Raw genomic sequence first — 23,058 nt, forward strand, 5'->3', positions numbered from 1 at the left:
ATGAACATCTAGATCATTTGAGAGGAGTTTTTATTAAATGTAGAAAATTTGGCATTTCTTGTAATCCCAAAAAGACACTCTTTGGGCTAGAAGAAGGTAAACTCTTGGGACACATAATTTCAAAAGAGGGCATTAGAATTGATCCAGCTAGAATAAATTCACCTTGGTATACAGATATTATATTTGTTTTACTATATTTACAAGCTCCTCCTGGTTTATCTAGAACTAAAGGTAGATTCTGAAAAATAAAAATAAATGAAATATTGTATCATAGACAACGCTTTATTTTGGAAAGATAATGGTGAAATTTTGTTAAATTGTTTATTAAAAGATGAAGATGACAAAGTCATGCAGGAGATTGTGGAGGACACCTATACTGGAAAACAATTGTTGATAAGATTTTAAGGGTAGTTATTTATTGACCCACCCTTTTTGTAGATGTCAGAAAATATGTGACCTCCTGTCACAAATGCCAAATATTTGAAGGCAAGAAGAAACTCTTACCATTACCCCTCAAACCCATCTCCACAGAAATTCCATTTCAGCAATGGGGTCTAGACTTCATTGGTGAAATTCACCCATCCTCCTCAGCCCAACATAAATGGATTTTGACAGCCACTGATTACTTTACTAAATGGATAGAAGCCATCCCTTCTAGACAAGCCACAGATTTTGTCATCATTTCATTCCTTGAAAACAACATCCTTTCTAGATTTGGATGCCCACAAAAGCTCATTACTGATAATGAAAGTACCCTCAAATCCAAAAAAAATGGTAGACTTTTGTAGTCGATACCATATTACCCTTGGCCATTCCACATCCTATAACCATCAAGGTAATGGAATGGCAGAATCCTATGGTAAATAAAGGGTAGGTAAAAGAGGTTTTGGAATGCACAAGGTTGCAAGCTCAAATGCACCTTCATTATGCTTAATCCTATGTTTCATGTGCAGGAGGAATTATCAAAGAAAAAAGACATTCACAAAAGTCATATATTACTTTGGATATTTACCCTAAAAAAGTTCTATATAATTTTGGGCCTGAATACTAAAGCTTATTCACTAATTTCCCCTTATTTCACTAAACCCCTACATGTCTATTTTATTAATTTCTCTTCATTACCCATTTATTATTTTTTATTCCCTAATATGTTTTCCCCTTCTTGGTTGCAAATGACCCTTCCCTCTTCATTTCCCCTTCTAAAAATATCCCTACCCCTTCATTTTGCCTTTCCCCTTATTTTATCTCATTTTTCCTTGTAAACCCACTAAAACCCCCTTATCCTATGTTTAAAAAGTTAAATGTATCGAGCCCCATTGAAAAACCCTCCCCGATACCCTTTTAACTCAACCCTTATATTATTCTAACTTATAGACTCGCTTTATATATTTCAAGCCCCCCACTTTATAACTCCCCGACCCTCACAAAACCTTTGTATATATTTAACCTATCGTGCCACTTATCCCCGGGCCCCGCCAATCAATCCTCGTCTCATCCCTCGCAACTCCGCCACACGATAACCCTCCGATCACCCACCTCCAGATACGACGGTCCACATTCCATATCGCGCGCTCCCAAATCCGACCTTTAGCATCCCAAAAGCATGCGAGATTCACGGTTTTGCCCAGACGCCCTTTTTCTACGTGGTAGCCCCACGTTGTATCGCGTCCTTTGAAAAAATACCACCCTACACTCAAAAGAGGTGTGATAAGCCACAATACGCCTCCCCGCGTAGGATGAAACCGCCTACAGTTCAAACATTAACTCCGTAACCAAAGGTTGACCACTGTTGGTTAGAAACCAAAACGCTACCCTTTCTACCCTTTTCACTGTTATTCTATTGCCAATAACCTCTGTCAACCAATTCTAATGCCTAAAATCTTTGCTCAACCGTTTTAACCAATTTACAACCAGAAGACGTCGCAGACTCCAATTTGAAGTAGCATAAAGACAATTGAAGCCTCAGAAAGCCTCCGTTGCTCCCGCAGAACCCTGAATGCACACCAAATCATCATTTTCCTGGGATTCCTAAAAGTACCAGAAAGGTCTTGCACTTAAGCTCTGCACAACGTTTATAAAAGGTTATTCAATTGAATTAATTAAAAACCTTGCCAAACTAAAGAAACCCACTATGCATAAAAAAAACCCTTTTTCTACAGACTATATTCACCTTTCACATTGTTCCAGAGGTCCTAAGAATACTCCTTAAGCCAGATAAAGATTAATTCAATAAAATAAACAAAACTATGGCTTCCCAGAGCATTTTGAATGTGAAACGCCTACAAACCCCTCACCTAGACATTGACCACCTCCCATTGGCCGAAGAATATTTCCAAATCAAAGACACAGCCTCCCCTAGTCATCTATTGAAACTCCACTATTGGAGTAAAGACAAATTCCTCAACCAAAATGATAATAGTTAGTTATGGGAGTTTAATTTGCCCAAATACTTGTTTCCACAGGTATACGAGTTCCTTGAAATCATCCACCTATGCCAACTCTGCTATATCCCAAGTCAAAGAGCCATATTCTCTCCTAACCAGCAGGTTTTATTCACAATCACTACAGAGTCAATAAATGAGATGTTGCAAATCCATCCAAAGCCTAATGAAACCCCATTTTCCATTGAAAACCTACTTGAACTGTACTTAAAGCTCGACCTTCCCAAGAGATCTCAAATTTTTCAAACTTTCATCCTAGAAGAGGCTCATATTCCTTCAGACAGTCCTCCATACTCTGCCACCATTTTCTCTGATAGGACCAAACAGATTGTAACCATGATGTCTTGTATTCTAGGATATACCACTGATGAGCATGTCGATGAGCCTATACTTGCTTTCCTTTCCTTTTTCCCAGGCAAGCCTCCAGTTGCAATTTTCAATTTTGCCCAGTTCTTAGCAAACAGAATCCATGATCAACTGATCAGATTTCCAGATGAAAGAGTATTCAAATACTCTTCAGTATTGCTTCACATGTTCCTATATTTCCAATCAGAGAGGTTTCTAGTTAACATCCAAAAACTAGACACTAAAGGCGATCCTAGATCTATTATCTTTTGGACACCCTTATTCCAAAAATATTCCACAGTTTTTAACTACAAAGAGTTCATTGATTCATTTGTTCACCAAGTGGTTAACATGCTAAGCAATGGCAATCAAACCAGGATCAGTGATGAGATAAAGAAAGTTCTACAGTTTTCCAAAAACAATAGAATAGGAGACTGGTATTTGTACCAGGACCACACTAAAATAAGGGTGTATGGATGTCAACTCACTCCCTATAAGATGCCCAAATATCTCACCATGAAGATATTTGCATTAGACTATATCAGGCAGATCATAAATTCAGATGATGTGAATTTTCTATCAGCTAGGAAGAAAACATAGTTCAAAATCAAAAACTAGCTTGGTCCTTTTATCTACAATAATAGGGAGGCTGGAGAAGAAGCAGAAAAATGTTTAAAGGAAATGAAGTTTAGTAATAGTTTCAAATTGCAGTATGACCTTTTAGGTGTCATAAACAAACTAACACTCAAATTTAAATTGAGCCCTTTTATGCATGATTCCAGGCCATAGATTGAAAAATATGCCAACCAGTAGGAGTGGTTGGAAAACACCTTGATAGATATGGAGAAACAGATGGATACTAGTTCCATTTTGCATACTCCAACCCTACAGGAAAAAAGTGCAAAAAGGACTAAAGAAGAAGGTTCTTGCTCAAACAAAGATATAAGAGATGATAGATTTGAAATCATGTACAGGAAGAATCCCAAGCTAAATCTTGTAAATAAGCAAGAAGAGACAGTTGAGACAGTTCAAATCATTGATACAGAGACAGTGGTTAGAGAAAGTACAGCTCTAGCAGTTCCAGAGGAAACTCATCACCCTTCAACCTCTAATACACAGATTATTTAAAAGCAGCTTAGTATTGAATTCCCTTCATCTAGCAAACCAGTAGATAAAGAAAAAAGATATAAAGGAGAAGTATAAATAAATCAAGTTGAGAAATGAGGTAGTGAAAGCTAAAACCTATGCCTAGTATTTCAAACAGACTCCTAGAAATCAGAATAAGTTACTTTCAGCTTTTGACATTAAAACAGGGAAAATGCAAATGACCATTTTGCAGCGTACAGTACGGCACCCTGAGTCATCAGCAGATTACAACAAGACAGAATTTGAAGTTTTTGCCAAGAATGTTTATTCTATAGATCAGATTGAATTTCATAAGCAAGCAAGAGAAATGATATACTCAACAATGACCAACAAAACTATGAGTGCACAAAAACTTCAAACTTCCCTAGAGAATATCAAAACATAGTTTAAACTAGAGAAGGCATCCTCACAAGCAAAGGATAACATAATTAAATCATTAGAAGAATTGGTTATTGAGATTGGATATAATCCAAATGATTTCAAGGTAGTAGAAAAGCTCTTAAAAAATTAGAACGAAGACCTTGTTGCATTGAAGAAGCAGCTAAATTGCCTCCTTCTAAACATCCATAGACCAAGGAAGTTCTAGAGAATCAAAGCCAAAAATATTAGATGATGGACCTCATTCTTCAGTTAAATGCTCAATTAAAAGAAATGGAGAATGAGATAGATAAGTTAGTACATGAGAAATAGGCCACCATTGAAGTAGCTACTGTCACTTCTATTCCTATAGTTACTACAACAGTTCCTTCTACTTTGGCAGCCTCACTGACCACAACAGCTCCAGTGGCTACAACACTTCCCACTACATCAGTAACTACATCAAAAAAAGGTTCAACAACACCATCAACGCATCCTAGTGATAAAGCAAGTAAATTGATCAAAGCCATGGAAAATATGTCCATCCAAACAAATGAAATAAATAGACTTAAAGAACAAATAAAAAGTCTAGAGGATGAAAAGAAACTAGCTCAAATGATATTTGGCCATCTATACAGGTGGTATTTGAACATAACAATTTGGTCAAAGACGCTAGTGAGGCAATTCAAAAGATTAGAGCCGAACTTGGAAATAAGTCAGAAGAAGCCTCAAGAATAATCAAGTTCCTTAACTCAAAGAACATGTATGAATTGCAGGAAATCGAAATAGCTGATAGAACTGAGACCATACTAGAGGTAAAGAAGGTAATCACCAAGAGGAACCTGATGATACAATTGGAGGAAAAATGCCAAACAATGGAGCTAGCAATAGCCAGGTTCATGGTCAAATTTGATGCTTTGAGGCAGAAAGGTCTGCCTAATCCATTGGTGATTAATGACAGGTTGATGCCACATAAAGACTATGATAAGAAAATTAGAGAAGTGGCAAAGGAGCAAGCCAACAATTCTTCCATGAAAGGGACGCTTATAGGAAAAGTGCTTTACCAGACTTTTGAGAACCTCTTTTACCTCCAACATGAGGTAAAACATATTTTTATGAACAAACCCACTTTTGCAAAATACACTAAAACTTATGAAATCTACAAAAGAATGGTAAATATTAAATTACCAGATGCAGAATCTTGGGAAAATTTGAATGATTTACTATGAAGATTAAAAGTAAAACAGGTAAAAAAGCAGTCAAAGTAAAACAAAGCAGTAACAAAGTTTAAAGATGAAAGAGTATCAGTAAAAGGCAGTGTAAGAAATAGTCAGCTAAAAAGCAAACAACAAGAGAGAAAAAAGTGGCATAATATCAAAGACAAGCCAACAACAAACAATAAAAAAGGGACAACTTGCATCAATTACATATCTGTCTCTATCTTCTTGCATGAAGATATTTCTTTTTCCTTGAATAATTCTTAATTCAGTTTTAGGATATTTTGTAATAATTTTTGTATAAATACTTCACAACTCAAAGTATTGATTGTGGATTGCTGAACATTTCTATAGTTATATTGATCTAAAACCTGAGGGTTTATTGTAACATTTTCAAGTCAGCATACTGGACTGAGTAATAAAGGCATTGCATTACAGGATTCATGTTTTGGGCCACTTCAGTGAAGTATATTTCATTTGTTAAATTGTTATTTTCTTAAGTATTTCACATACATACATGCTTTCCAATTTGAATGAAATAACTGGAATGTTACTACAGAATTTGTTTAAGTACACTCTGTCTTGAACAATTATTCATTTTTATGTTTTCTTTTGATATCTAAAGTAGGGAATTCTTCATTTCTCCCTAGTTTTGATTGACTTCTTTCATTTCCCTCATTATCCGGTTTGAGGAATCCTTAACTGCTCCTTGACCCTGATTGAAAAACCACCTCACCATCCAGCCTAAAAGATCTGAATTTACTCGGCTAACTCGGCTACCTTGCCTTGTGAACACCATATTTAGAACTTGATTCAGTCCCGTTTTCTTGACATTTGGACTCCATGGCACAATGGTAAAAAGACATTTATATATCCATCTAAATCAATGAATCCACCACCAAATCAAATCAAAACCCAATCAAGCTTAAATAACTAGCCTAAAATCAATTAACTCAACAAAGTTAAATCATTAAGAGAGAGCCCTCTCTGAGCATTATGAGGGCTAGATTCTGATCTCAAAAGTAGGTTTGTGGTTACCTCTATCATTTCTTTAAACACAACATGACAACCCTAGGGAAATTTTAGAGTGATAACACCACCAAGGCAATGAACTTCATAGGCTCACACCCACAACCATATATATTAGACTTTCTCATGCCAAGTTAAACACAACTAGGTTCAAAAGCATACCAGAATGCTAAACCAATAGGCAACTAGATTTATCAAGCATTCTAAGAAGACAAGGAAGGAACTACTTGTCCACATCGAATAAGGAAGGAGATGTCAAGCCAATGAGCTTACTCAAGTAGTTATGGGTATCTCAGCCAAACTAGCAGACCAAGTGTCCATAATATCTACTCATACAACACAAGGAAGGAGCCCTTTCTTTGCTACACAATCCCACTAAACACGTGAGAAAATGCTCTATTTTTATTCCTAGGAGTGAATTCTAAGCTCTCTCAGAATACACTGATTCATTCTCCTTTACTAGCTAGCAACATTCATTTCTGATGCCTGAGAGCATCCCAATTCTTTCCTAATTTTCCAGGGCGATGGTTTTCCTCTTGCAAAGACCAGACAATGAAGATTCTTACATTTAATCAACTACAAAAGCATTGACCATTAGCTTTTCTTGTAGCCAACAATTCTTCATGCTCTTTATGTAGACTTTGCCTCTATCTCTAGTGGTGTTTATGCATGAAAAATATAGGAAATGTGGCACACTCTTTTTGACATGTGATATTATCATCTTCACATTTGTTGGTACTGACATGCTTCGATTCCAAAAATTTACAAAATTTTAACTTCCCTTATGATTTCCTAGATTTAAAAATAATAAAATAAATAAAATAATATAAATTTTTCCCTCAAGGCTCGACACCTTTCTTCATTTACCTTTGATTAAGTATAACAAAATATGATATTAGAAACATGGAAATATTGTCAGAACGAATTTTTATAATATGTAATTAATTCAATGACTTTGTAATGAGTTGTCGAAATGGTGTGACTAGTGGGTTAAGTGTTTTAGTTGGCCACACATTCTTCCTTCAACAATATCTCCTTATTTTTTACAGAAATTTATTTTATTTGCTAGTACACTATGCACATTTTCAAAACATGTTAGAGTCCAAAGTGGAGTACAGGATCATAGCTATGATAATAGTCAATACATATATGATAATAATATACATTGGTTCACATTGATTGAATCATCCCATACATAATAGCGAGGATGTGGCATTCACTCTTCCTTATTTTATGAATCGCAACCCCTGATCATTGTAGTCGGATGTTGTGTTACATTAATTTTCCCACACGAAGCCTCATATTGCAACTGAGAGTTCAATGAAAATGGTTCCCTCACGTATCACTATGCTACTATTTACTTTGATTGATATTATAAATTCACATATGATTATATTAATATCAAAGGCATCATGAAAGAATGAAGTGGCAAGGTGACAATGATGTTGAAGTGGCATCAATGAAGGCATAAGTAAATGATGTCAAGGAATGAACCATTAAAGGAATTAATGATGGTGAAGTTACATCGACAGTGAAGGCATGAAGTGGTGATGCTATAAATGCACCATTAAAGGTATGAAGTGACAATGTCAATATGGGGTTGACAAAGCGGACATATTTTCTTAGGCCTAGTGGGGGGCATCATTACTAGTCTCTAACAACCTATCTTGTAAGCATACTTTCTCTCGTAGGTTCTAAAGACACTCGCCCAACAAAGGAAATTCAAAATTCAACGAAAAAGAAATCAGAGTGCCACTTCACAACTGTCATCATGTCAAACCTAATTCAAACACTTTAGTGGTATAATAATCTTATGATAATAATTGCTCAAAGCATTGTTCTAATCTAATAAAACTTAAATTAAAGTTTCAAACCTAATTATCATCAATAGCAACTTCCATAGAAATATCCAGACAGTACATTGTGCCCTCCATAGAATGGTGGTTTAGTTTAGTTGTTAGATCCAATTCATTTGAAAAATGGACATTAAGGAGTTGATTACCACCGGGCAAATAGACGTGATTTGATCTTGCATGCATACTACCTCCAACAAAGCCCAGATCCTTCATTACACTATAAGTTTCCCATGCCTCGTATCATGTACACTATAAGTTTTTCATGCCTTGTCGTGGCTATCGTTGAAGGCCCATGTAGGAAAACTGATCAAATCAAGCCCACTCTAGGTAGGGACTTGTTGCCCCACAACTTTCCTTTTTAATGAATCAACTTCTTGGTTGTGGGCTCACAAAACTTAATAGAACCCAGTTACTTGAAATTCATTTCTTAGCGTCCATCAAGCCTTTATAGATCAGACCTATCATGAGAGGAAGGAATTTCATGTCTAGTTGATTGTTGTAGTAGCCTACTTTATTATTACATATGAGTTACCTATTATTATTTATTTTCTTATTCTTTGTATCTTTAGCCTTTGCATCTACTAATGAGTTGTTTCTCAATCCAATCTAAATTAGAACATTATATAATTTTTTATTTATCTTGGTATTTTACATGTGGAAACATTGAAGGCGCCAAGGGGATTTTGAATATCCAAGGTCAATGAATCGCTTGACGTTGAAAGAATCTGAGAATATCAGTTAACCTACGTATACTATTACTGAGTTTCACCTACGTAAAAGTTCAATTCTATGCTAAGCCATCTATATAGGAGATGTGCTGAGAAGAGGGGAATGTGATATATTTTGATTTAGGCATTTTTGGAAGCAATTACAACACTTTAATGTGAGTACTACCGTGCTTTGAGGCCAAAGTTTTGTCCGAAAATTGGTGGCTTATTTTAAATTTAGTTTAAAAGAGTTCATAGCAAGCTCTTCATTAACACTGGAGGTGGTTTGTAGTTGTGTTATTACGATGATGTCATCTCTTTTGTGCATAAAACAGATCGTTATAAGCTCCAAGAGTCCCAGAAGCCCGAGGAGATATTCCTTGAGACGAGCTTCTTCGTGTGAGAATTACAAACGATTCAACAATGATGACGAAAACGAAATGCAAAACAATGTTTTCAATATCGTGCCCAAGAAACTGTGACTTGATATTTTCCCTGATGACAGTGATCACGAAGACAAAATGCAAAGAGAACAAAGGAAGTTTTAGGGAGATTCCCCTTGATAACAGTGATCATGAAGATGAAATATAAGTAGGATGAGAGAAGTTTTAGGGTGTAAGAAGGAAATGTTTTCCCAATTACACATTTCATAACACTAGAGTAGAAATAGCATAATATTTCTACTATTTATCACAATATTTGTACTAGTGAAGAAGGGATTTTCCTCATTAAAATGATTTTTATTATTTATGTTTATATATGGAGAAATTAATGGTTTTTTAAATTCAGCTAAGATTTCATGGAATTTTGATATTATATATTTTATACATGACATTTTTTTAACGGTTTTATAAAGTCCGGAGTTAAGATGGATTTAAGCTAGAACTCATGCATTTCATAATGGATTTCCTCAAACCTTTAAATAGGCTTCATATAACAAATATCATGGACAAATACCGCGTGCTATATAATACCATGACTTGTAAACCACTATCAATAAATCCATCAAAAACTAAAAATAATAGGAAGACATTGAAATTGAGAATGAAACCTGCAACACTCAGGTGAGGAGCACTTGAAGCTGCCACAACATTGCATTCATTAATTAAAGAAATTACACATACATACATACATATAATGGTTACATTATGTTCGGGAGATCACAACAATCTCCTAGAAAATAGAAACTAAATATACTCTTAGAACATAATCAAAACAATAAAAACAACCTTTCTCCATTATTTCTAAGTTTCCCCCTTAATGGAGAAAGGATTAATCTCCACACCTAAGATCTCCCTAAACAATTCAAATTTCATCTTCCCAAGGGGCTTTGTGAAAATATCAACAACATTTTCACAAGTATTACAATATTCAATAAAAAATTTCCTTAGACTGTATCTTCTCTCTAATAAAGTGAAATTGAGCATCAACATGCTTTGTCCTTGCATGAAAAATTGGATTATTTGCCAACTTGATCGAGCTTTGGTTGTCATATTCGATCACTGTAGCCTTCTTTTGTTCTTTGCCAATATCTTGAAGAACTTGTCTCAATCAAACAACGTCACAAGTTGCTACACACAAAGCTTTATACTTTGCCTCTGCAGATGACAAAGATACAGTAGATACAGTAGGTTGCTTATTATTGCTCCATGAACAATCTTAGATCCAATACTGAATGCATAACCTGTAGTATATCTTCTATCATCCGGATTACTAGCCAAATCTAAATTTGAGTAACCTGTCAGCTCAACATCAAATGAATCAGTATACTTAAGACCAAAATCAGTTGCTCCATTAAGATACCTGAGGACTCCTTTTGCTACTTTCCAATGACTTTCTGGAGGTCTCGCCATAAATTGACTTAACACACTAAAAGAGTATGACGTATCAGGTTTGGATGTAGTAAGATAATTCAAAATTCCCACCAATTGTCTATACAATGTACAATCTGCCTCCTTTGAGCCATCATCAAAATGTAGTTTGACATTTTGTTGCATTGGAACAAAAGTAGCTTTGTAGTAACTGATATTAAACCTTTTAAGCACTTCTCTGACACACTTACCTTGAGTAACACAAGTCTAGCCAACATCTCTCCATGCTTCAAGACCAGACATTAATGTAACTCACAAAGATCTTTCATCTCAAATACTTGTGACGTTTGCTCCTTAATTCCATTAATCAGTTTGACTTGATTTCCTATAATAATTAGGTTATCAATGTACAAAAGAAATCAGTACTACATGCCCCTTTGCAACAAACTTGGTATACATATTTGGACCGCTTTGACTCCTCATAAAACCTTGTTGAAGAAATAAGGAATTTATATTTTCATACCATGACCTAGATGCTTGTTTCAGTGCATACAAGGATTTCTTTAATCTGCAAACTAAATGTTCCTACCCCTTTTTCACAAACCCTTCAAGTTGTGTCAAATACATCTCCTCCTTTAAATCACCATTCAGAAAAGCATATTTTATATCTAGTTGGTGCAAATTTTAATGGTAATTTGTAGCTAATTCAATTAACATTCTGATAATATTTAATTTAGCTACAAGTGCAAATGTTTTTTCATAATCAATTCCCTCTTCTGAGTACCCTTTTGCCACCAATCTAGCTTTATATTTATATATAGTACCATTTGCTTTAAATTTTGGTTTGTACATCCATTTACATCTAATGGGATCTTTATCTTTAGGCAATTTAGTCATTTCCCAGGTTTTATTTTTAATTATAGATTCATATCCTTCCTATATAGCTTTTCTCCACTCTTCATGCTCATTAGCTTCATTAAAACTCATGGGTTCCATGACATTCAAAACACTACTCATCAAGGAATAGTCCTTATACCTTTCAGGTAGGAAAATCTGCCAAGTAGATCTCCTTCGCACTTCACTTTTTTCACCTATGTTCTCTAAAAGTACTTCTCCATCTCCGATTGGGCTCTCACTGTTGGTGATGTCCATATCACTGGATTCTTGCTCAATCTTTTGTTGCTCACTGTCTTATGCTTTTGCTTCTATTTTATTATCTTCAACTTTAGGAAGGATGTGCCACTCTTCATAATTGTTGTCCTTATTGCCTTCATCTGTCTGTTCATGGAAAATTACATCTCTACTCGCAAATACTCTGTGACTAGATGGATAAAACATTTTATAAGCTTTGAATTTTGAAAAGTATCCTACAAAAATACATTTGACGCAAGTTAACATCAAGTTTCTTTTTGTTCTCCTTCAGAATATGTTCAAAGGCATTACACCCAAATATCCTCAAATGATGAACTGTTGGTTTAAAACCATACAAGGCTTCGCATGGAGTCTTGAAATCAAGATACCTTGTTGGACTTCTATTATTTAAATAAACAATAGTACTAATGGCTTTTTCCCAAAAAGCATTTGAGAGGTTCTTACCTTTGATCATACTCCGTGCACACTCCACCAATGTCTTGTTTTTCCTTTTTGCAACATCATTCTGCTATGGAGTGTAGGGTACTGTGAATTGTTGCATTATTCCATGATCCTTGCAATACTTGACGAAGTTCCCCAATATGTATTCTCCCCCTTGATCTGAATGGAGGATCTTTATAAACTTCCCTGTCTGCTTCTCTACCATGTTTTTGAATTCTTTGAAATACTAAAAAACATCACTCTTTTTCCTGAGGAAGTACACCCAAGTGTACCTTGTGCAATCATCAATAAACAACAGAAAATAATAGGCACCTCCTAGGGATCTGGTCTGCATGGGTCCACAAACATCAGAATGCACAAGTTCTAATACATCTCTTCTTCTCCTATCAAAATTAGAGGGGAATTCATCTCTATGAATTTTTCCTAATGCACAACCTTCACAAGCAGCATATTCATTCTTTAACATAGGGAGTCCTTCAACCATACTTTGTTTCTACAGCAATAACAAATCATGATAATTGATGTGACCATACCTTTGATGCCAAAGAATTTATGTTGACATAGTTGTAGAAGTCAGTGCTTGATGACTTTTGCTAGTGACATCAAGCTTGTACAAGCCTCCAACTTTGACTCTTGAAGCAACAAGTTTGCAGTGATCCAACAAATCTTTCACTATGTAATGTGTTTTGAATAATTCAACCTTCAAATTCTGATATGTAATTATAGACACAGAGATCAAATTTTCCTTAATCTCAATCACATACATACCATTATGAATGTGCCTGACACTGCCATTTGGTAAGGTCACTGGAATATCTCCATATCCCATGATATGATGTGCACGATCATCACCGAGATAAATGCTCCCACCATTGCTTATTTCCTTTAAGTTTCCATACCAGTCATTATTGCACATCATATGGAACAAAGCTCCGGAGTCCACAAACCAAGCATTAACATCATTTGTTTCAGTGGACAGCGCAACATTAGACATTAAAAACTTAAGACTTTTGAGATCAGAATTTAGGCCTTCTCTTCCAAAATGTCCTAAATGTCTTTTGTGTTTATTATGCCTAGATTCAACACTTTTCTTCTTATAACAGTATTTGGCTAGATGCCCACTTCTACCATAGTAAAAACATTTTATTCTAGAATCATTTCTGACAGATGACATACCTTGATTTGATTTCGGAAATTGCCTTTTCTGAGATGATCTTCCACCTTTGTTTTCTCCTCCTTGTTTCCCTTTGAAGAATTTCTTCTTTTCAACAAGTGTCAAATCTAGATTTTGGGGCTTCAAATTCTTGCAACTCTCTTCTTCTTGCAATAGTATACCTGTCAATTCCTCAAAGTTTGGCACTTTCTCCCTTGCTACAAGACTTGTAATAAACATCTAATAGTCCTTTGGCATTCCATTTAAAGTGATTTTCACAAGATCAATAGCAGGTATTGATTCTCCTATATCTCCCAACTTATCTTTCAAGTCTTTAATTATGGAAATAAATGCACTAACAAATTCATTCTCTTCCATTTTAATATAGAGGATCTTACTCTTCAGAAACATGACTCGATTTGTATTCTTAATTGCATACAACTCCTTCAATGATTCCAAGTCGCATTCCAGGTCTGACAATCACGAATATAAGGAATTACATTATCTTTAACAAACATCCTTAATAATACCTTTACTTTGTTCTCTCGCTTCTCCCAGTCCTGAATCGATGTAGTTGTCGATCCTGCAGTAGGTTTTGCTTCTTCTCCCTTCATGATGGTCCAAGCGCCATAACCTTCCAACAATGTTTGCAACTTGAATTTCCAGTTGATGTAAGTTCGTGTAATTCAATTTATTTGCTTCGTTCAGGTATGTCTCTGCGAGTGGATTCACCATCTTCTCCCAATATATTTCAAGAGGACCTCCAACAACTTATATATCATATATACATATATATATATATATATATATATATATATATATATATATATATATATATATATATATATATATATATATATATATATATATATATATATATATATATATATATATATATATATATATATATATATATATATACACACACACACACACACACACACACATATATATATATATATATATATGGGCTTGAGTTTTAATTAAATCCAAAAAAATTAATAAGGCTCAAAAAAATAACACCTCCTTTTCAAAATTATATGAGCACTCCCTCTTTTTTTTTAAATATGCAGAATGGGCTCTCCTGTTAAAGCAATATAAAACCTTAGGTGCCTTCTTTAAAAAAAAAAAAAAAGTGGGTGCCACTTTCCAATGGAGGGCCTCACGGTGGACGCCACCCCATGTGCTCTTTTTTTTTAAAAATGTAAAAGTTTTTCTTAAAGAAAACAACAACTAGTGTCCTTTTTAACTGGCGTTGTTGACTAACTCCAACACTTTTTGATGGAGGATTGGAGCGTTGCAACCCAAAATTTTCAAGTTTCGTAAGTTTACCCTTATCAACACAGTAGCTCTTTGTTGCAAAATGCGTTGATTGAAGGGGGCTTTTTTGTGCCCATGCCTGAGGCCTTTGGTGACTATTTCATGGGACCAGGGCTTGATTGGTTGATCCAACAACTAATATCACTCAGATTGAATAATCAATTTGATTCGTCACGTTATTCTTCATAGTGGTTTGTAATGGAAGATTTATGACTTGTTGGGTGTGCTAGACTTCCCTAGTGCGCAACTAGGGTTTATGAGTTTGATTTTTACCAAATCAATTAGCAATAGAATCAATTCCTTTTGCCAAACATTTGTTGGACGTGAACAAGGATCTGAACCACTCAATCGAGCCACAATCATTTGCCTCTATTGTGATTTGTGATGGAGACGTTGTGTGTTCTTGGTACGAAGTTGGAACTCCCTGAGAACGATCCTTTACCAATTCGATCCAACATCAATCAAACCAATGCAGGGAGAATTCACAATGTCAGCAATGATCGATTGATAGACTTCAACAGTTTGACCCTCACAACAGGCACACCTCCAATCTTAGATCACGAGCCTCTTCTTGACTACGCTCGATCACACATCTCTCCTGCGCTCTAACCACAAACAGGGTGTGCGCCTCTCTCAGTTTCTTCAACAAGCAGAACAAATCCAACAATTCCAAGACTGACAACCTCCCATGATGCTCTGATACCAACTAAAAATAATAGGAAGACAAATTGAAATTCAGAATGAAACCTACAACACTTAGGTGAGGAGTACCTGAGGTGAGGCTGTCACAACTTTGCATTCATTAATTAAAGCAATCACACATACACACATATAATGGTTACATTTTATTCAGGAAATTACAACAATCTCTTAGAAAATAGGAACTAAATCTAATCTTAGAACATAATCAAAAGAACCTTTCTCCATTATTTCTAAGTCAAAAGACTAACAAAACCTTATCTTAACTAATTTATTATTATTTTTTAACTTAATTTTTATTTTAAATAATCTAACCAAATCAAGATAATATTATATTACATAACGTACATCCCCACCACTTTGCCCCACTATAAAGCACTACATTAAACTTTTTCTTTCTCCACCAAAATCTTTTATTCTTATTCACAACATTTACCATCCATTTCTTATCAAATCTCTTTGCAAGATATAAATTCTGAAGTAATCAAAATCATTTGAACATTCTTACATCATCCTTTATCTTGTCTTTCATTACTATTCTTAATCAATTAAAATTTGTAGTCCTTTCTCACCAAATTCCGTATTCATCTTTTGTGAAATCACTTTCCTTATTCAATAAACAAAGTCAATATTCTCAAGATCTTCATCCACTAGACTTCCAATAAAATTTGTTGCTACATCTATGTAGTCTATTTGTTAAATGTTAAAAAAAAAATTAATATATTTATGTTTTGGTATAATTAGTTTGAAATGTTATAAAAAAATTAATTAAATCATAGATTTAAATTGTCGTAGAGGACTTAAAAATTTTCAGAATGTTAATCCATATATAATGAAACACCCATTTTAAAAAAACAACTCTTCACCGTCCCGAAGCACTCGACAAGTCCCAAGGAATTAACTCTCAAAAATTCTAATAATGTGACATGGTCATGCTGACTTCGATTACAGATTAGAGAGATCCCGATTCCGGAGGTTTCAGCTCCAAATGAAACAGTTGACATTATTACAGAGCTATTCGATCAGGCACAGCAAAGGTGGTCATGCTGACTTCGATTACAGATTGGAGAGATACCGTGGTTTCAGCTACAAATGAAACAGTTGACTTTCTCACAGAGCTATCCGATGACGCACCTCAAAGGTCAACAGATCCATGATACCTGCAATGATAATTATTTATTTCCATGAAAGCTTCTACGATACAAATGAAACAGTTGACTTTCTCACAGAGCTATCCGATGACGCACCTCAAAGGTCAACAGATCCATGATACCAGCAATGATAATTATTTATTTCCATGAAAGCTTCTATGATAATTATTTATTTATTTGGCAGCGACCAGCTAACTTCCACATGAAAACAACAGCTCAAGGTCCCATTATAAATAGCTCAGCAGCTCAACAATGGGTGTAAAGAAATTACGATAAACACATGATTGTAAATTAAAGAGAATTTTTACATTACTCAAGCAAATGATATTTCGGGGAAGGAGCCAAGGGGATTCTGAATATCCAAGGTCAATGAATCGCTTGATGCTGAAAGAATCTACTGCTGGGTTTCATCCGCGTAAAAGTTCGATACGGCGCTGAGCCATATATATACTTGAGATGCGCTGAGAAGAGGGGAATGTGATATATTTTGTTTTGGGCATTTTTGGAAGCAGTTACAGCACTTTGATGTGAGTACTACCGTGCTTTGAGGCCAAAGCTTTGACCGAAAATAGGTGGCTTATTCTAAATTTTGGTTTAAAATAGTTCATGGCAAGCTCTTGATTAACACTCGAGATGGCCTGTGCTTGTGTTATTGCGAGGTGTCGTGTTATTGCGACGGTGTCGTCTCTTCTGCGCATAAAACAGATCGTCATGAGCTCCAACAGTCCCAGAAACCCGAGGAGATATTCCTCGAGAAGAGCTTCTTCGTGCGGGAATTACGAACGATTCAACAGCGACGACGAAAACGAAATGCAGAACGGTGTTTTCAATATCGTGCCCAAGAAACCGTGACTGGATATTTTCTCTGAAGACAGTGATCATGTAGACGAAATGCAAGGAGGATAAAGGAAGTTTTAGGGAGATTCCCCCTGATAACAGGGATCATGAAGACGAAATATGAGTAGGATGAGAGAAGTTTTAGGGTATAAGAAGGAAATGTTTTCCCAATTGCACCTTTCATAACAGTGGAGCAGAAATATCATAGTATTTCTGCTATTTATCACAATATTTGTACTAGTGAATAAGGGATTTTCCTCATTAAAATGATTTTTAATATTTATATTTATATATGGAGAAAGTAATGGTTTTTTAAACTCGGCTAAAACTTTATGGAATTTTGATGTTATATATTTGTACACATCACATTTCTTTTTAATGGTTTTATAAATTAAATTTTTATTTTATGATTTTATTATTTTAATTAAATTAAAGCACTTTATATTATCAAAATAATTCAAAGATACATGCTTATTACATGTGAGAAATTTTTTGTTTTCTCCTTTAGATATAGGAGCATTTATGGTTCAAAACTGTTTTATTTATCCCAAAATACAAAAACAAACTATCCAACTAGCCCCATATTACAAAAAGGCCCTTCATGTTAGATAGTGATCACAAAACATGGTAGAATTCTAAATAAATCAACAAGCATGAACATTATTTAAATCCAGAGGAAGAGATGGGATCAGGGTCCCTAACACTCAATCGAGGAGGTATGACGATGACCGAATCACAGTGAATATTCCCTTCTACATAAGCTGGCTTTGCATCTAGCCTGTCCAAGATGAAGCATTGGTTTCGCAACATCCTCTTTATGTCCTCCAAAGAAGCAAACACATTATATCTTTCAAGAGCAATCCAAGCAAAGCCTTCATCTACAAGTGTAGAGCCATTGAGCTTAGACTCTGTTTTCTTTGTCCACCAGTGTGACCAAGATTTGGAACCCAACAAGAAACCTCATCTAGAATCTCAGAGTCCGAGTAAGATTGTCTTTCCAATATCGCTTGAGTTTCCAATTTTCTAATCTCTCTCCACATCTTCGGGGGAACTGTGTTAAAATAGGTTGTTGTGGAGTCCTGAGCAATGATCCAGGTAGCTCAAGAAAGACACGCAGGACAAAAAGGGTTATGAACGCTCGAAAATCAAAGTGATCAGAATGATGTCGACCTAGGATTAGAGTGCAGGTCTCATCGTTCCAATTGTGGAGGGGCGAACGGTTCGTCAATCCGAGTCTGGATGATGAAGTTATCGCGAAAAGTGTTCGCCTTAGTTCCTTTGAAAAAGAAGGCTTTTCTCATAAAAATGGGTTTTAAGCCTTTAAAAGGAAAATCGCCATCGGAGGCAAGCAAGCAATGGCCGATATCGGCGCTATTCAGGCAGTGATCGGTGATATCGACGCTTGCGAATTGGCGATGGAGTGTCGGATTGGCGGATCGGGTCGGCGAAAGGCCTAAGACCATGACCCCAAGCCATAACAATTGCGATTAGTGATTGCCGATATCGGTAATCGGCGGTTGGAATGATCGGCAGATCGGCATATCGATGATCGGCAAATCAGCGATCGGCGATCCCCCGATATGCAAGGCTATTGGCAGCAGCGGTAGTGATAAGCGATAAGCACGGACCCGATGGGAATTATAAGCCCAATTTGATAAAATTTGAGATCTAGTAATTCAGAGCTTTCAGTGTATTCCCATGTATTTTGGTTTTGGCCAAATTCGTTAGGCGATGCGATAAGCGATTAAAACGGACCCGATAGAGTTTATAGGGCCAATTTAATATATATTGAAGTCCGGTCTTTTATGATTTTGGTCGGGATTTCCAATGTTTTCAGTATTTCTGTATATTTCTGTTTTAACATAAAAAATGCCATTTTAGAGGATTTTGTTGCACCACCGATGCTTCTATGCAAACGGCTTCTATTCTAAACAAAACAACTCCGATTTCTAAGCGGCCTTGTCCCCAAATGTGTTATAAAACATGATGGGCGCAAAGAGCCGAGACAGAGAGGAGGCGAAAGGCTGCGTGACAGAGGGCCAAAGAGCCTGTGCTAAAGAGCCCCGAGAGCCTGAAGTGCTAGAGAGCCAATAAGGAGGCTACGCCCGATGAATAGTCGCAAAATGAGAGGACCAAGCTATGCAAAGATAGCTAGATTGTGCTATGAATTATGTAGAGCAGCGCTTGAACTCCGCAAAGCCGCAGAGCTACAGAGAAGAAACCAGAGAGCACTTGAAATTCAGGCAGATCGCAAAGCTGCAGTGACATAAGCCAAAGCGCTACAGAGCCAGATAGCCAGCAAGCTACAGAGCCAAGAGTCCAGAGAAGTTCTTTTCTTTATGATCGATTCTTCTTTTTGTGATCGATTCATCTTTTGATCGATCCTTCTTTGAACGATTCTTCTTGCAATCAATGACGTGAAATCGATATTCAACAAGCTTCAGCATTTTGATAACTATGTTTCAGATGTCCACGTTCTTGTGTGAGCAGCCATCTTCATACGATCGTCGCGTTGAGATCGATGGTCTAAGCAGCTTCAACAGTGAAACATCCACTTATTCAGATGGCCCTTGGTTGTGAGGTATATGATGTGTTCATGTACTTCTTCCTTTTGCATTATGTTGCACAGATCCTTGATTGATGTTGATGCAAGATCTTGTTTATTACATGTTTTCATGATTCCTTGCTTCATGTTATGCAGAATCTTTTATGTGATGTACTTGTTGTTATAACTCTTTATGTTATGCTTTGAGATCCCTTGTTGTATGTTATTGGGATACTCTTGTTATCGTCATGCATGTTTTGTTTATGAGATCCCTTTTGAGCCATGTTGGTGGGATTTTCATCATGCATGTTTTTGTATAATACTGATAGGAGTCTTTTGATTAAGAGTTCCAGTTGTGGAACATCTCTTAGAGCCACTTCTGCATGAGGGAATTTTTCCTTGTATGATTGTGACATCATCTCTTATGTACATCACATTTATTGACAACACTTAATGCAACAGCCTACACCATCTTGACACCGAGGCCCGGAGACGTAGTCCCTCCTAGACAAACTCCATTATCAACGCTTATGTTTTCATGTGTTGATGATTGTTCTATTACTCTTTTTTTCCGCATGCAGATGTGCTCATTAATGTTCTTTTAAAATGCAATTTTAACACATCACGAAAGTAAAAGGTCTTGGAAGGGTCCTTCTTCACACCTGGACCTGGATCAAGCAAAGAGTCTAGCCCTTCATTGGCCTTATGGGTTGCTTCCTCCACCCCCCTCCTGCAATGCATGCTTGTCTAGGAGGCATGGCTACCAAACGAGGGTCATACCTGCAACAATAGCTCAAGTGACCATAGTTTGAAAAGTAACAAGAAAACAACGCAGACAAGACACTACTAGGGACTAGATCACACGAGATAGAGTTGTCATGATACCACATAAGCCAAACTATACTACTTGAGAGAACCCCAAGCTCAATCCCCACAAAGCCAGTTCCACTCATTATGGAGCCCATTGTCACCAAGAAATTTAGCCAAACACAAAGCCATAGACCAACCAAAAAACCAGTCCTACAATATTTACTCAATTCTGAATAAGACCGAGAGGGCGAGATAAGACTAACCCAATTGTACAAACTCGTCATGAGAAACCACCGACTTCACATGAAACATGACACACACAATCCAGGATTCCCCACTATCCATTCAGGCGATAAAAGATCAGACCCAAGACTTAATATAACCATAATCTCTCTCAACCTTAGCACAACCATAACCCTTTACTGATTACCAAAGACATAACTCGAATGACCAAAAAAAGAAAACAATATACTAATCAAGAACAATAAGGAATCAAGTTGAGCCACCTCGCTCGAGTTGCTAGTGATTAACCTCCGTTGACTGGCACTATCAAAATTTAGAGACCATTGCAAGAATTCCAAAAACCCTCCCACCTCCACTTCACCAGCACCAATTGATACATAGTCCTCGTCGAATAAGAACAAGACACCCATACAAGTGACCCTTTCACAACATAAGAATTTCATGCTTCCACTAACAGCAAGGAGGTCAGTTGCTTGACCTCACCTCTGCTCCAAACCTCCACTTAAAATACATGAAATAAGACTAACTATATGCTTAAATGCCTTTAAATGGACATCTAAGGATTTGCATGCAGATGCATGTTTGGGGTGAGCCGCACCCCCTGGTCATTAATGTGCATCACATCGTGGGGTGGTGGGCTCGACCCCCAAAGCACCCTCTCGAACTATGAGCTCAGCCAATCGGGGATGAATTTTGATATAGTTATTTGTGATATCTAAATATGTTTTTTTAATGATTGAAATATTTTTATATGTATGTGGTTTGAGTTTTGCATAGTTGTTCATTTTTATTAAATGTTTAGCAAGTACATTTTGCGTGGCTTTAATGGTTAAGAATATGTGTTTCTTCTTAAGAAGTCACTCTAATGACTTCCTAAATCAACTTGGGGCAACCCCCAGCGTTAAAACTCTTTTCCTTTTAGGCCATGCTTGTAGATAATTTTGGCAATGAGGGAGACTAAATAACCTCCCAAAAAAATTTAAGAAAATTAGATAGTCTAAGTCACAACAAAACCAGAAAATCCACTTTCAAGTCAAGAAGTAGAAACTTGTTATGTTAGATTTGCAGTAAAATTCTTATTTCTTACTTTGGATTTCAAAGCAATCTCAGCTAAACAACAATAGCAATAACCAAGCAATCCCCTTCATTAAATTCCACCAAAAAGTTTTTCTCACACTTTTCATTTTGAAAATAACATTAGAAATAAAAAGACACCAACGATTATAGTGCCTCAGCGTCCCATATTTACACCTCTTATTATTATGTCAATCCATAACCAACTCATACATAACAATATATTACCTATATAATTCACTACTATTCAACAAAAAATATATTCTAAATCCAAATTCTACTAAAAACCACCATAAAGGCTTTGTCCTAAGATTTTAGGCAAGCCCCCGACCCAAATTTGAGGAGTACGTATGCATTTGTTGAAGAACCAATTGCATCAATGGAAGTGAGGGAAGTTGGAAAACAGAATGCAATTTTGGGTCTTAATAACATGATGTGTCAATATGTATGAGATGTCATAGTTTATCTGTTATAATTTTTGAGGTTTTTTTGGAATATTTTTTGGTCTAATTTGCTTAGAATTTAGTAGGGATTTATTGAGGTTGTGAACTTTTCACAATCTAGGTGCCTCTGGGATTTTTCAAGGTCTTGAATCATATAGGCAGTCAAAATACCCATTTTAAACAACGAAGAACAAAATTTGACCCAAAAAAACATTTTAAACAACGAAGAACAAAATTTGACCCAAAAAAAATTCACCAAATTCTGACCAAAAACTCCAAAA

This window comes from Pinus tabuliformis, chromosome 8 (assembly GCF_031772625.1).
Source record: "Pinus tabuliformis cultivar Carrire ecotype Pingquan chromosome 8, CPIR1, whole genome shotgun sequence".
Classification (NCBI taxonomy): Eukaryota; Viridiplantae; Streptophyta; class Pinopsida; order Pinales; family Pinaceae; genus Pinus; species Pinus tabuliformis.